Below are 13,207 nucleotides of genomic sequence, written 5' to 3'. Positions count from 1 at the left end.
TGAGATTGTGCACATTGTCTCACTAAAGTTGATGGTAATACACTTAGCTCTCCAGCATTCATCTTCTAACATGACAACTTCAAAGTCACAGAATGTTGTAAAACAGGCCTGTTAAAAGTTAGATTTTGTGGTCTGGGATGCATTGCAGGATGCTCTGTGACTAGGTACTCAGACACTGGTGCTTCAATTCATTGTAACAACGTGTGCCAAAGTGTAGTGACACTGTAATTACTGTGATAGTCTGTGCCAAAAAAACAGTGACACTGATGTTCTGGGGCTTGGAGTTGTGACATTATGATACACTGTGCCAGTCAGTGAGTAGTGCAGTGATACTCTGATGCACTGGCAGTCAGTGACACTGAGACAGCCCACGTGATTAGCTACAGGGATAATGATAATGATAATGACAACATGTAACTCGGAACAGTAACCTTGTGGTGCACTATGATACATTTGAGACTGTCTAATTAGGTGCACTGACACTTTGATACATCAAAACATACAGTGAAACTGTGACAGCCCCTGTATCAGAGCAGTGAGACAATCTGTGATGAGGTGCCGTGACGCTCTGATATATTATGGCACACACTATGACAGCCTGTGACAGTATGATAAACATTGACAGACTACGCCTGTTGTATAACATTGTGATATACTGTGACACCCAGTGAATAGGAAGAGTGACACTGTGATATACTATGGCAGCCTGTGATTGGGAACAGCAGCACTGTGATACAGTACGACAGCCTGTGGTTCAGTACTGGAACTCTTTGATACACCGTGGCAAGGTTCAATGACAGCATGATGATCCATTCTGATGGTCTGTGACTATGTACAGTGACACTTCGACAGCCTGCAACTGGGAGCAGTGATACTGTGATACACTGTGACATCGTGTGACAGCCTGTGACTGGGAGCAGTGATGCTGTGATACACTGTCACATCCTGTGACAGCCTGTGACTGGGAGCAGTGATGCTGTGATACACTGTGACATCCTGTGACAGCCTGTGACAGGGAGCAGTGATGCTGTGATACACTGTGACATCCTGTGACAGACTGTGATTGGGAGCAGTGATGCTGTGATACACTGTGACATCCTGTGACAGCCTGTGACTGGGAGCAGTGATAAGTCACTGATGAAGTCATTCCTGATGAAGGGCTTATGCCCGGAATGTCGATTCTCCTGCTCCTCAGATGCTGCCTGACCTGCTGTGCTTTTCCAGCACCACACTCTCGACTCTGATCCCTCGCAAGTGCAGTCCTCACTTTCTCCTGGGAGTAGTGATACTATGATACCCTGTGACAGCCTGTTGGCAAGGTGCTGTGAGACTGTCATACACGGTGGCCCCTGAGACTGGAAGCAGTGATGTTGTGACACTAATGCAATCTGGCAGCCTGTGACCAGGTACTGTGAAATTGTGAGTCTGTGATTAGTGCAGTGACTCTGTGTTACACTGTGACAACTTCACGAGAGGTATAATAACCCTCTCATGCTTTCCCGAATGGTCGATTGAGACTGAACTGCATGGTATTGCCTCAGAAATCCATTGTTGGATATGATTGTTTGATGGCGATATATTTAATTCCCCAGAATGTACTGTCTTACCCTCAACATCCCAGAATGATGCAAAAGAGGTGTGTTGCATGTTGTTTGTCATTGGGGATGCACTGACTGATAGGTTGTTCGTGGTTGATTGAATAAAACCTTTCCAAAGTTAATTTGAATATATTGTAAACGATCCAACTTTTCACGGCTGCTCGGGGTGAGCAGAGAACTGAATTGGATTGCTGCTTCAAAGAACCATCACAGACTCTATAGGTCAGAGAATTCTCTTATGTACTATTTGATTGTACAGAATCCATTAAAGCTGCTTGGTTAGTTTCTTTATCATCACTTCCATGTCTGGTGCCTTTCCTGCCCTCCATCTCATATTTCTGTGAGAGATAAACCTCATCAGCCAGTACCTCTGACACACACGCTACTGCTGTCACAAATACATTCCTGCAAAGGTTGGTCTGCTTGTGTTTCTTGAAAAATATGAGTGACGAATGTTATAATTGCAATTTTTCCATGAAATGTCAGTGTCTTACAGTCATATAGAGTTCCTGAGAACATGTGTTTTGCATCTTTGATATAAAAAATGCCTGGATTACTCCATGATCAATCTCAGCACATCATTGAGATTTAAGCAGCAGTTTATATTTCAAAATCCGTCTAATGTAAAAAGAAAGTGAATGAAAATTTATCGGCCTTACACTGTCATGTGCAATAGAAACTGGATTATTTATCCATTGAAAGCGTTTGTGGCTCAAAGTAACAGAAAATACCATGCTAACGTTAATACAATTTACCCATTAATATTCTAAACAGATGCTTTAAATTCAGTCATGGAAAACATTTAACACATTATTAAATCTGCTTGAACCTCAGTTGTTGTGTATGCGTGAGTGAGGATCAATCATCCCTGAGTCAGAAGATTAGACGTTTAACTTCAACTTTCAAATTGTTGAAAAGAGTCTTGGTTGATAGCTGGGAGCAATCATTGAGAGAGACATCACCCTTTTAGGTGAATGGATTAACCTGTTGTGTGCACCTGCCACCTCATGATACTGCTCCTTATGGTGAAAGTTGCTGTTACAACTTGCTTGAAGTGGAAGGAACAACAAAGCCTGCTTTGTCTGGTCATAGAGTCATAGAAATGTACAGCACGGAAACAGACCCTTCGGTCCAACTTGCCCACGCCAACCAGGTATCCCAACCCAATCTAGTCCCTCCTGCCAGCACCTAGCCCCATACCCCTCTTAACCCTTCCTATTCATATACCCATCCAGATGCCTTTTAAATGTCACCTCCATCATTTCCTCTGGCAGCTCATTCCATACAAGTACCACTCTCTGTGTGAAAAAGTTGCCCCTTAGGTCTCTTTTAAATCTTTCCCATCTCACCTTAAACCTATGCCCTCTAGTTCTGGAATCTCCCACCCCAGGGAAAAGATCTTGTCTATTTACCCTATCCATGCCCCTCATCATTTTGTAAACCTCTAAAAGGTCACCCCTCAGCCTCCAAAGCTCCAGGGAAAACAGGGAGACAGTGAGGTCTGCAGATGCTGGAGATGAGGGTTGAGAACGTGTTGCTGGAAAAGCACAGCAGGTGCAGCAGCTTCTGAGAAGCAGGAAAATCGACGTTTCAGGTCGGAGCCCTTCATCAGGAATGAGCAGATATCATTTCTGATGAAAAGCTCCGACTCTAAATGTCGATTTTCCTGCTCCTCGGATGCTGCTTGACCTCCAGGGAAAACAGCCCTACCCTATTGAGCCTCTCCCTATAGCTCAAATCCTCCAACCCTGGCAACGTCCTTGTAAGTCCTTTCTGAACCTATGGTGTAAGAGAGGAAAAGTGCTTACTGGTCTCACTAATAATACATAGTTTAATAAATGATAGACTCTAGCAATGGATTATATTGATATAATAGACATTGTTACCGAGTCTATGAGGGGTTCCAGATGTGAGGCCAGACTCCTGAGAAATTCCTCCTAGTTATTAGTGAAATTGTGGGTCACTAAACCTCAATAAAACTTCAGAATGGATTATAATTCTCTACTTTTGATGATCTGAACTTAACCCTCTCTAAAAATCCACTCTATCATGAACTGCCTGGGGTGCATATTTTTAAGGTGTGAGGAGAGAGATTTTAAAAAGAAACATGAGGGGCAAATGTTTTACACAGAGAGTGGTTCCCATGTGAAATGAACTTCCTGAGGAAGTGGTGGAGCTGGGCAGACTTACAACGTTTGAAAGGCACTTAGATAAGTACATGGAGAGGTAATGTTTGGAGGGCATGGGCCAAGCACAGGCAGGTGGGACTAGGTTAGTTTAGGATTATTTTCAGCATGGACTGGTTGGACTGAAGGGGCTGCTCCCATGCCCTATGGCTCTATGATTACTCATCTTCTGACAGTTCACCTTCCTTATTTAGCACTACATCCCCTGGATTCCAGAGAGTATTGTATACTCACAGGCATAACTCCATCGTTTTCATGAACAGTTTGTTTTACCAAGTCAGTACTGCCCCATATTTTTTCTCCTGGGTCCAATTGAAACAAAATTCATTCACCCTCACTCGCCGAATTATTAGTGGCACACAATTGTGTCTGAGACTTCACTGTACCCCAGACATTTCCTGACCCCTGATTTCAACACCAAGCTGCACCAACTGACATCTGAAATTTCTTCCTGATTATACAGAACCACAGCAAAGATTGGATTCTCACTTTCACCTGAACCAGAATGGTTTACTTTCCTTGCTGTCTGAGACTTGTGGTGCTGCTGTTGGACTGGGGTGGACAAAGTTAAAAATCACACTGCACCAGGTTATAGTCCAACAGGTTTATTTGGAAGCACGAGCTTTCAGAGCACTGCTCCTTCATCAGGTGGTTGTGGAGGTTAAGATCATGCTCACAGAATTTATAGCCAAAGGAGTCCAGTGTCATGGAGATGTGAGACAGTAAACAATCTTGGATTAAAACTTTCATCTTTTATAATGGGATATGCTGGTTTCGGTTCAATGATATGTAAATCCCAGAACTTCTTTTAAATCATATTCTCAAGTTAGCTCAGCTTTTTAAACAACATGTGTGAAGTCTGTCTGTGTCCCAAGGCTATGTCAGACTGACAAGCCCTCTGTATAGTTTTACAGCGTTTTACATGGATTCATGCAGTTTTTGAGCAAAATAAAATGTAATTCTGCAAAAGAAAATCCACCCCATAACCTTATATGCGTGCGCATGTAGGCGCAACAGGTTGAGTGTGCATGTGACTGTGTGTGGGTGTGAGTAATGTGATACTGTGTGTGTGTGTGTAAACTTGATTAAGTATGTGTGTGTTTGTGAGTGTGAGTGTGATAGCGTATGTGTGAGAGGGTGCATGTGTTGCTGTGAGTGAGGGGAGTGCATGTGAGAGAGAGTGTGTGTGTGTGTGTGTAGTGCAATGGTGGTCACCTGTAGTGTGACATGAACCCAAGGTCCTGGCCGGGCCCATGGATACCGAACTTTGTTATTAGCTTCTGCTCAGCCACTCTATGCTGTTGTTTGTCCCGAAGTCAGCCTTGGAAGATGGCCACCCAAAGGTCCAAGATCAAATGTCCTGGACCACTGAAGTGTCCCATTCTGACCGTCTTGCAGTGGCTGCTGTGGCAGAGGTGTAGGATGTTGGCCTGAAGGCTGGGCAGTTTGCTATGAATCATGATCTGTTTGAGGTTCAGTGGCTGTTTAAAGGTGAGAAGTGGAGCTGTGGGGAAGGTCTTAGCAAGGTGCTCATCCTCATCGAAAATCTCCTGAGGAGGTCATTACGGTTTCTCGCTGTGGCACGTCAGAACTGGCAGTCAATGAGTTGATCAGTGTACCCCATTCATATGAAGGCAGCCTTGAGTACTTCCAAGTGCTTGTCGCATTACTCCTCATCTGAACAGATCCTGTGTATGCGTGGTGCTTGTCCATAGGGGATGGCTGTTTTAATATGTTTCAGATGGAAGCTGGACAAGTGTAGCATGGTAGGACATCCTTTGCAGACACAGGCTGCAAAGACAGGGTACCCTTTATTGTCCAGTGCTTCCTGGGAGCCAAACGACTACCACATGTTCTTTGCAATTTGCAACACATTTTCGATGAGGATGAACACCTTGCTAAGACCTTCCCTGTGCCTCCATTTCTCACCTTTAAACAAACACCAAACTTTAAACAGATCATGATTTACAGCAAACTGCCCGGCCTTCAGAACAACAACACCATACAATCCTGTCACAGCAGCCACTGTGAGATGTGTCAGACTATCGACACGGGTAACACCATTACACGTGGGGACACCTCCCACCACGTACATGCTGAGTACTCATGTGACTCGCCCAATGTGGTTCATCTCATGTGCTGCAGGCAAGGATGCCCTGAGGTATGGTACATTGGCGAGACCGAGCCGACGCTAAGACAACAGGTGAATGGACATTGGGACATTTGGCCTCGGACCTTCGGGTGATCATCCTCCAAGGCGGACTTCAGGACTTCATTTCCTTAAAGTGGCTAAACAGAAACTGAGAGCAAAGCTTAGTACCCATGGGGATGGCCTCAATCAGGACCTTGGATTCATGTCACACTACAGGTGACCCCACTGCATGATACATTATCGCACGCGCGCACACACACACACACACTCTCTCTCTCTTTCTCTGTCATGTGCACACACATCAACCCCAGCATTCGCACCAACACATACTTAACCAAGCTTATTCACACACACATATATACACATACATTCTATCATGTGACTCACACACTCACATGCACACTCAATTTGTTGTTCCTACATGCGCACACATTTAAGCTTATGGGGTGGATTTGTTTTTGCAGAATTGCATTTTATTTTGCTCAAAAACTGCATGAATCCATGTAAAACTGTAAAACTATACAGAGAGTTTGTCCATCTGACATAGCATTGAGACACAGATAGACTTCACACCGACTGTTTAAAAAGCTGAGCTAACTTGAGAATGTGATTTAAAAGAAGTTCTGGGATATACAGATCAAAGAACCGAAACCAGCATATCCCATTATAAAAGATGAAAGTTTTAACCCAAGATTGTTTACTGTCTCACATCTCCATGACACTGGACTCCTTTGGCTATAAATTCTGTGAGCATGATCTTAACCTCTACAACCACCTGATGAAGGAGCCTGTTGGATTATAACCTGGTGTTGTGTGATTTTTAACTTCCCAGCTAAAGCTTCTTTCTGCCTTTGTCTATCTGTAACTTCAACTAACTGGGACAGAACTACTTTTTAAGGGTTCCTCTTTCACATCCCAAAAAGTACATCAAGACCTAAACCTCATGCCAGACAGAATTGACCACAGGAACCAGCTGTAGGCCTCAAATCTTTTGGGAACTATCTCTCCCTGATCGTAATAATGTACTTTGGATTTTTGGTTCCTACTGCACACAGTTCATAAAAATAAAGGATTTTGTCACGTCCTGCTCGCTATTAACCCTTTCAGATATTTGCAAACTGATACACTGTATAACCAAAGCCCTGTCTGCATCTCAGGTGCATGCCCATGTTCTCGCCAATATTTATCCCTCAAAGTACAACACAAAACCAGAAATACAGAGACTGTCTCTTCAGTAACATGCAGCTTCCATTGTCCAATACAAAAGAGGGGAAGATATGTGCCTTTCACCTCCCAGGTCCATCTCTGAATTACACACCATCCTGACTGGGAGATATCCAGCCATTCCTTTATTAGTGTTGGATCAAAATCCTGAACACTCCTACTTAACGGCTCACTATACAGACCTCTTTGGTTCAACTAATCTATTGACTAGTATTTCCTTAACAGTTATGGGAAATGAATAATAAATGCTGACCTCACCAGGGGCAACCAGAATGATTTATTTAAGAAATGATTAATTGATGGATCTTGCTGTGTGGAACTTGTCCGTTGCATTTGCCTGTACAAGGACAGTGTTGAATCTTCAGATGTAATTGATTTGTCTTTGAAACATTATTGTACATACTGAGAATGTGAAAGGCTCTACATGAATACAAATTCTTTGCTCAGTTCACACACACCCCTTCCCCAATATCCATCTGAGGATTTAGATAACAAGAAGATATTTTGTTTGTTTCTCAGTTTGTGGGATGCTGATGGATAGGGTGATTTTAGCAGTGCTCTGGTTCACTTCAGCAATGCATAATCGTGAATTATTTCAATATTTCTGTCAAAGACTTTTTAAATAAGATTTTCTTCTTGCACTCATTAAGACATTTCGTGAGAATGCCAATTTAAAGAGAAAACCAATGTTTGCAGTGTGTAAATTGAATTTCAGTGCCAGTATACCGTCAGGTACACAGGCCACCCCAGAGATTGCTGGATCATATAAAAGAGCATATTCCTTCAGCTATACACAAGAAGCAAGTTACTGATTGTACCCAATTAGCTGTGCCTGTAAAACTCACAACACAGTGTTCACCGTTAATGTGATTCTGCAACTCGACAGCATTTCCTGGATTGTAGTGTGGTGCACTAGTGTGCATTGGAAGCTACATACATTAATATTAATATCTTTGCACTGTACCTATTTTTCTTCAACAAAATAGGTAACAGCCATTCATTGTTCGTTTCTCATGGCAATGCTTAGATTATCGAGAGTCAACTTGCTTGATTTAAAGTGTAAACTCTGGGAGTTGATTGCCAATCATCATTAACTGGTGCTTTCTTCATAACAACACAACTATTAAACAGCATCCACATGCCAAACACCCCTCTCATATAGTAGAAGCAATTGGCGTTCCTCCTAAACTGGTTTTCTTAAGAATTGCATTGACTAGTACAAGGCAAAAGCTGCCACAAAAAGTGTCTCTTCTCAGAAATATCCATAGGACGTGCTAACAAATGACTATAATCTATCAATTTAAGTTGACCAGATGGCCAATTTTCCCCTTAGTGGATTTTCTTCCCTTCTTCTATGCATCTACAGACATAAAGACCTTTCAAAGTTACATTCCACTGTCAGCACCTTGCTTAGACACTTACTCACAATATACAATAAAGTAATATTGCCTCCTGCTAGTATAAAGGGTTTTGATTAAACAATACTTCAAGTCATGCAGTCAGTCATACAGCATGAAACAGACCCTTTGGTCCAACCAGTCCATACCAACATAATCCTAAAGTAATCTAGTCCCACCTACCCGCTCCCAACCCATACCCCTCTAAAGCTTTCCTATTCATGTGCTTATCCAAATATCTTTTAATCAACAGATGCCATTTCCCTAGCCCTGCATTCATCCCTGGAACATTTGGCCAATGAGGACACATATGTCAGATTCTTATTCATTGACTGTAGTTCCACCTTCAACACCAATACCCCTCCAGACTGACCTCAAAGCTCTGAGACCTTGGTATCAGCTCTACCCTTTGCAAATGACCCAAACACCGTAATGAGCGAAAATAGACAACTACACCACCTCCACCTCAACACTGGATCCGCCTAAGGATGCATTCTCAGCCGTCTATTGCACTCCCTGTACACACACGACGGTGTTGCTAAATTCGAATGAACGCCATCCACAGGTTTGCTGATGACATCACCATAGTAGGATGGATATCAGACAATATGAGTCAGAATACAGAAAGAAGACAAAGAGCTTGGTGTTGTGGTGCAGTGATAACAATCTCTCTCAATGTCAGCAAAAAAAAACTGAGCTGATTATTGAACTTTAGAAAGAAAGGAAGAGAATATGCCCCCATCTACATCAGCGGAGCTGAGGTTGAGAGGGTGGATAGCATTAAGTTCCTTAAAGTGGCAATAACCGCCAACTTATCCTGGACGTCCCACGTAGTTGCGATGGTCAAGATGGCACAACAATGCCTCTTCTTCCTTGAGGGCTTCGGAAACTCGGCATGTCCATAAGGACCCTAGCCAACTTTTGCATATCCAGGGTAGACTAACTACCCTGATGAAGGGCTTTTGCCTGAAACATCGATTTTACTGCTCCTCGGATGCTGCCTGAACTGCTGTGCTCTTCCAGCACCACTAATCCAGACTAACTACCCTGGTCAGGACTGTAGGAAACTACAGAAAGTTGTGTGCACAGCCCAGACTGTCACGGAGGCCAACCTTTCATCAATGGACTCCATTTACTCCTCTTGCTGCTGTGGAAAGGCTGCCCACATCAGCAAAGACCCCTCCCACCCAAGTAATGCTCTCCTACAACCTCTTCCATCAAATGCTTGAACATGGTTCAGGAACAGCTTCCTCCCTGCTGTTATTAGACTGCTGAATGGACTCTCTAACTTCAAATAAAGCTGATCTTGTTGATCTTACTTTGTGCATCCCCTGTGCAGTGTAACCTTGTCTGCCTCACTATGTCTAAGCACTCTATGATCTATATATCCTTGCTTACTATGATCTGCCTGTATTGCTCACAAACAAATCTTTTCACTGTACTTAGGTGCATGTGACTACAATAAATCAAATCAAATCAAACCCATTGCAATTGCGCCCACATCCATCACTTCCTCAGGAAGTTCATTCCAAACAGGAAACCCCACTCTCTGTGCAAGAGATTTGCCCTGCATGTCTTTTTTAAACCTCTCTCCTCTCATCTTAAAAATGAGCAGCTCATCTAGCTGTTTTATATGCTGTTGCATTGTTTTAGAACTTTAGAAAAAAAAAGTCAAAACAACAACACTTTTAAGAGGGAGAGGAATGGATAAAGCCAGCACATGGTGAGGTCAGGAGAGAGAGAGGGAGAGAATGAAACCCATACTGCAAATTGACAGAGCAGTGAACCTGCACAGTTACTGCCTTTGCTGTTTGAATTCATGTATCGCTGGGCATCGCAGTGTGTCTGGGAAAATTAACAATCAGTGAAATTCACAACTGATCTTGGAGGAACCTGTTTGGGAGAGATCATTGCACAGAAACAGATAAGAGAATATTTTTAAATGTGACCTTACAATAAGTCTGCAGTAGTGAGTAGAGTGAGTTCTTTCTTGATTATATGTTTTATTGAGATATGTCTCTTGATTAAACTTAAAAATATAAGCCATATTTATTATGTTAGCCTGGATCAGTGTTTTGTTGAGGAATAAGATTTAAAGAAGCAAAAATGGCCTTTAATGGAGTGATATGCTCTTTTTGTCAGATGTGGAAGTTTAGGGAGAGCTTACATGTTACTGAGGATTATATCTGTAATAAATGCTGTTGGTTGCAATTCCTATCAGATCGAATGGATCAGTTGGAGAGACAGTTAGAGGAAATGAGGAATTTACAAGAGCGAGTGGATGTGATGGGTGGCAGTTAAAGGAAGGGGGAAAAGTTGCAGATACAGTCACATAGAGTCATAGAGATGTATGATGGGTTAACTCAGGAAAGGTAAGAGGTAGGCAGGTAGTGCAGGAATCTTCTGTGGCTGTACCCATTTCAAACAAGGTTGCTGTTTTGGAAAATGTAGGTGGTGATGGATTTTCAGGGGAATGTAGCATGAACAGCCAGGTTTCTGGTATTGCGACAGGCTCTAATGCAATGAGGGGTGCATCGAGTTCCAAGAGATCCATTGAGTTAGGGGACTCTCTAGTCCGAGGCACAGACAGACATCTCTGTGGCCAGCAGTGAAAAATGAGAATGGTGTGTTGCCTCCCTGGTGCAAGGATCAAGGATGTCTCAGAGAGGGTGCAGAATGTTCTCAAGGGGGTGAGGGGCAGAAAGAGGTCATTGTACACATTGGAACCAATGACATAGGAAGGCAAAAGGATGAGATTCTGAAGGGAGATTACAGAGAGTTAGGCAGGAATTTAAAAGGGCCATCCTTGAGAGTAGTAATATCTGGATTACTCCCAGTGCTGTGGGCTCATGAGGGTGGGAATAGGAGGATAGAGCAGATGAATGCATGGTTGAAAAGCTGGTGTGTGGGAGAAGTATTCACATTTTTCGATCTTTGGAATTTCTTCTGGGGTAGAAGTGACCTGTATAAGAAGGGCGGATTGCCGCTGAATTGGTAGGAGACTAATATACTGGTTGAGAGATTTGCTGCAGCTGCTCAGGATTATTTAGACTATTAAGATGAGGTGGTGAGGGGTGGTGGGAGAAGGGGAGCGTGTGACCCAGGGAGTTAGTGAGGAAAGAGATCAATCTGAGACTGATACAGTTGAGAGTACAGCGAGTCAAACAATCAGGGCAGGCAGGGACAAAGCAGAGAACAAGGTAGGACTGACAAATTAAACTGCATTTATTTCAATGCAAAAGGCCTAACAGGGAAGGCAGATGAACTCAGGGCATGGTTAGGAACATGGGACTGGGATATCATAGCAATTACAGAAACATGACTCACGATGGACAGGACCAGCAGCTTAATATTCCAAGATACAAATGCTACGGGAAGGACAGAAAGGGAGGCGAGAGAGGAGGGGGAATAGTGTTTTTAATAAGGGATAGCTATACAGCTGTGCTGAGGCGGCCAATCCTAGAAGTACATACACGGAAGTTATTTGGGTGGAACTGAGAAATAAGAAAGAGATAATCACCTTATTGGGATTGTATTATAGACCCCCCTAATAGTCAGACGGAAATTGGGAAACAAATTTGTAAGGAGATATGAATTTTCGTAAGAATAATAAGGTGGTTATGGTAGGGGATTCTATCTTTCCAAACATAGACTATCATAGTGTTGAGAGTTTAGATGGAGAGGAATTTGTAAAGTGTGCACAAGAAAATCTTCTGATTCAATATGTGGATGTACCTAATAGAGAAGGTGCAAAACTTGAGAAACGTTGGGAAATAGGGCAGGCCAAGTGACTGAGGTGTCAGTGGGGGAGCACTTTGGGGCCAGCGACCATAATTCTATTAGGTTTAAAATAGTAATGGAAAAGGATAGACCAGATCCATAAGCTGAAGTTCTAAATTGGAGGAAAGCTAATTTTGACGGTATTAGGGATGAAATTTCAAAAGCTGATTGTGGGCAGATAAAGATACCCCTCAGATAAAGGGACAGCTGAAAAATGGGAAGCTTTCAGAAATGAGATAATGAGAGTCCAGAGACAGTATATTCATGTTAAGGTGAAAGGACCACAGTGAACCTGCACAGTTACTACTTTCGCTGTTTGAATTCATGTATCGCTGGACATCGGAGTGGGTCTGGGAAAATTACCAAACAGGTACAGACAGACATTTCTGTGGCCAGTAGTGAAAAAGCAGAATAGTGTGTTGCAGGATCAAGGATGTCTCAGAGAGGGTGCAGAACGTTCTCAAGGGGGAGAGGGGCCAGAAAGAGGCCATTGTCCACATTGGAACCAATGACATCGGAAGGAAAAATGTTGAGATTCAGAAGGGAGATTAGAGAGTTAGGCAGGAATTTAAAAAGGAGATCCTCAAGATTAGTAATATCTGGATTATTCCTGGTGTTATGAGCTAGTGAGGGCAGGAATAGGAGGACAGAGCAGATGAATGCATGGCTGAGGAGTTGATGTATGTGAGAAGGATTCACATTTTTGGATCATTGGAATCTCTTTTGGGGTAGAAGTGACCCGTACAAGGAGGATGGATTGCACCTATATTGGAAGGGGACTAATATACTGGCTGGGAGATTTGCTAGAGCTGCTCAGGAGGATTTAAACTAGTAAGTTGGCGGGGGGGGGGGGGTGGGATCCGGGGGGGT

The sequence above is a fragment of the Chiloscyllium plagiosum genome, chromosome 11 (assembly GCF_004010195.1).
Source record: "Chiloscyllium plagiosum isolate BGI_BamShark_2017 chromosome 11, ASM401019v2, whole genome shotgun sequence".
Classification (NCBI taxonomy): Eukaryota; Metazoa; Chordata; class Chondrichthyes; order Orectolobiformes; family Hemiscylliidae; genus Chiloscyllium; species Chiloscyllium plagiosum.
Note: the sequence above shows the minus strand (reverse complement) of the source record.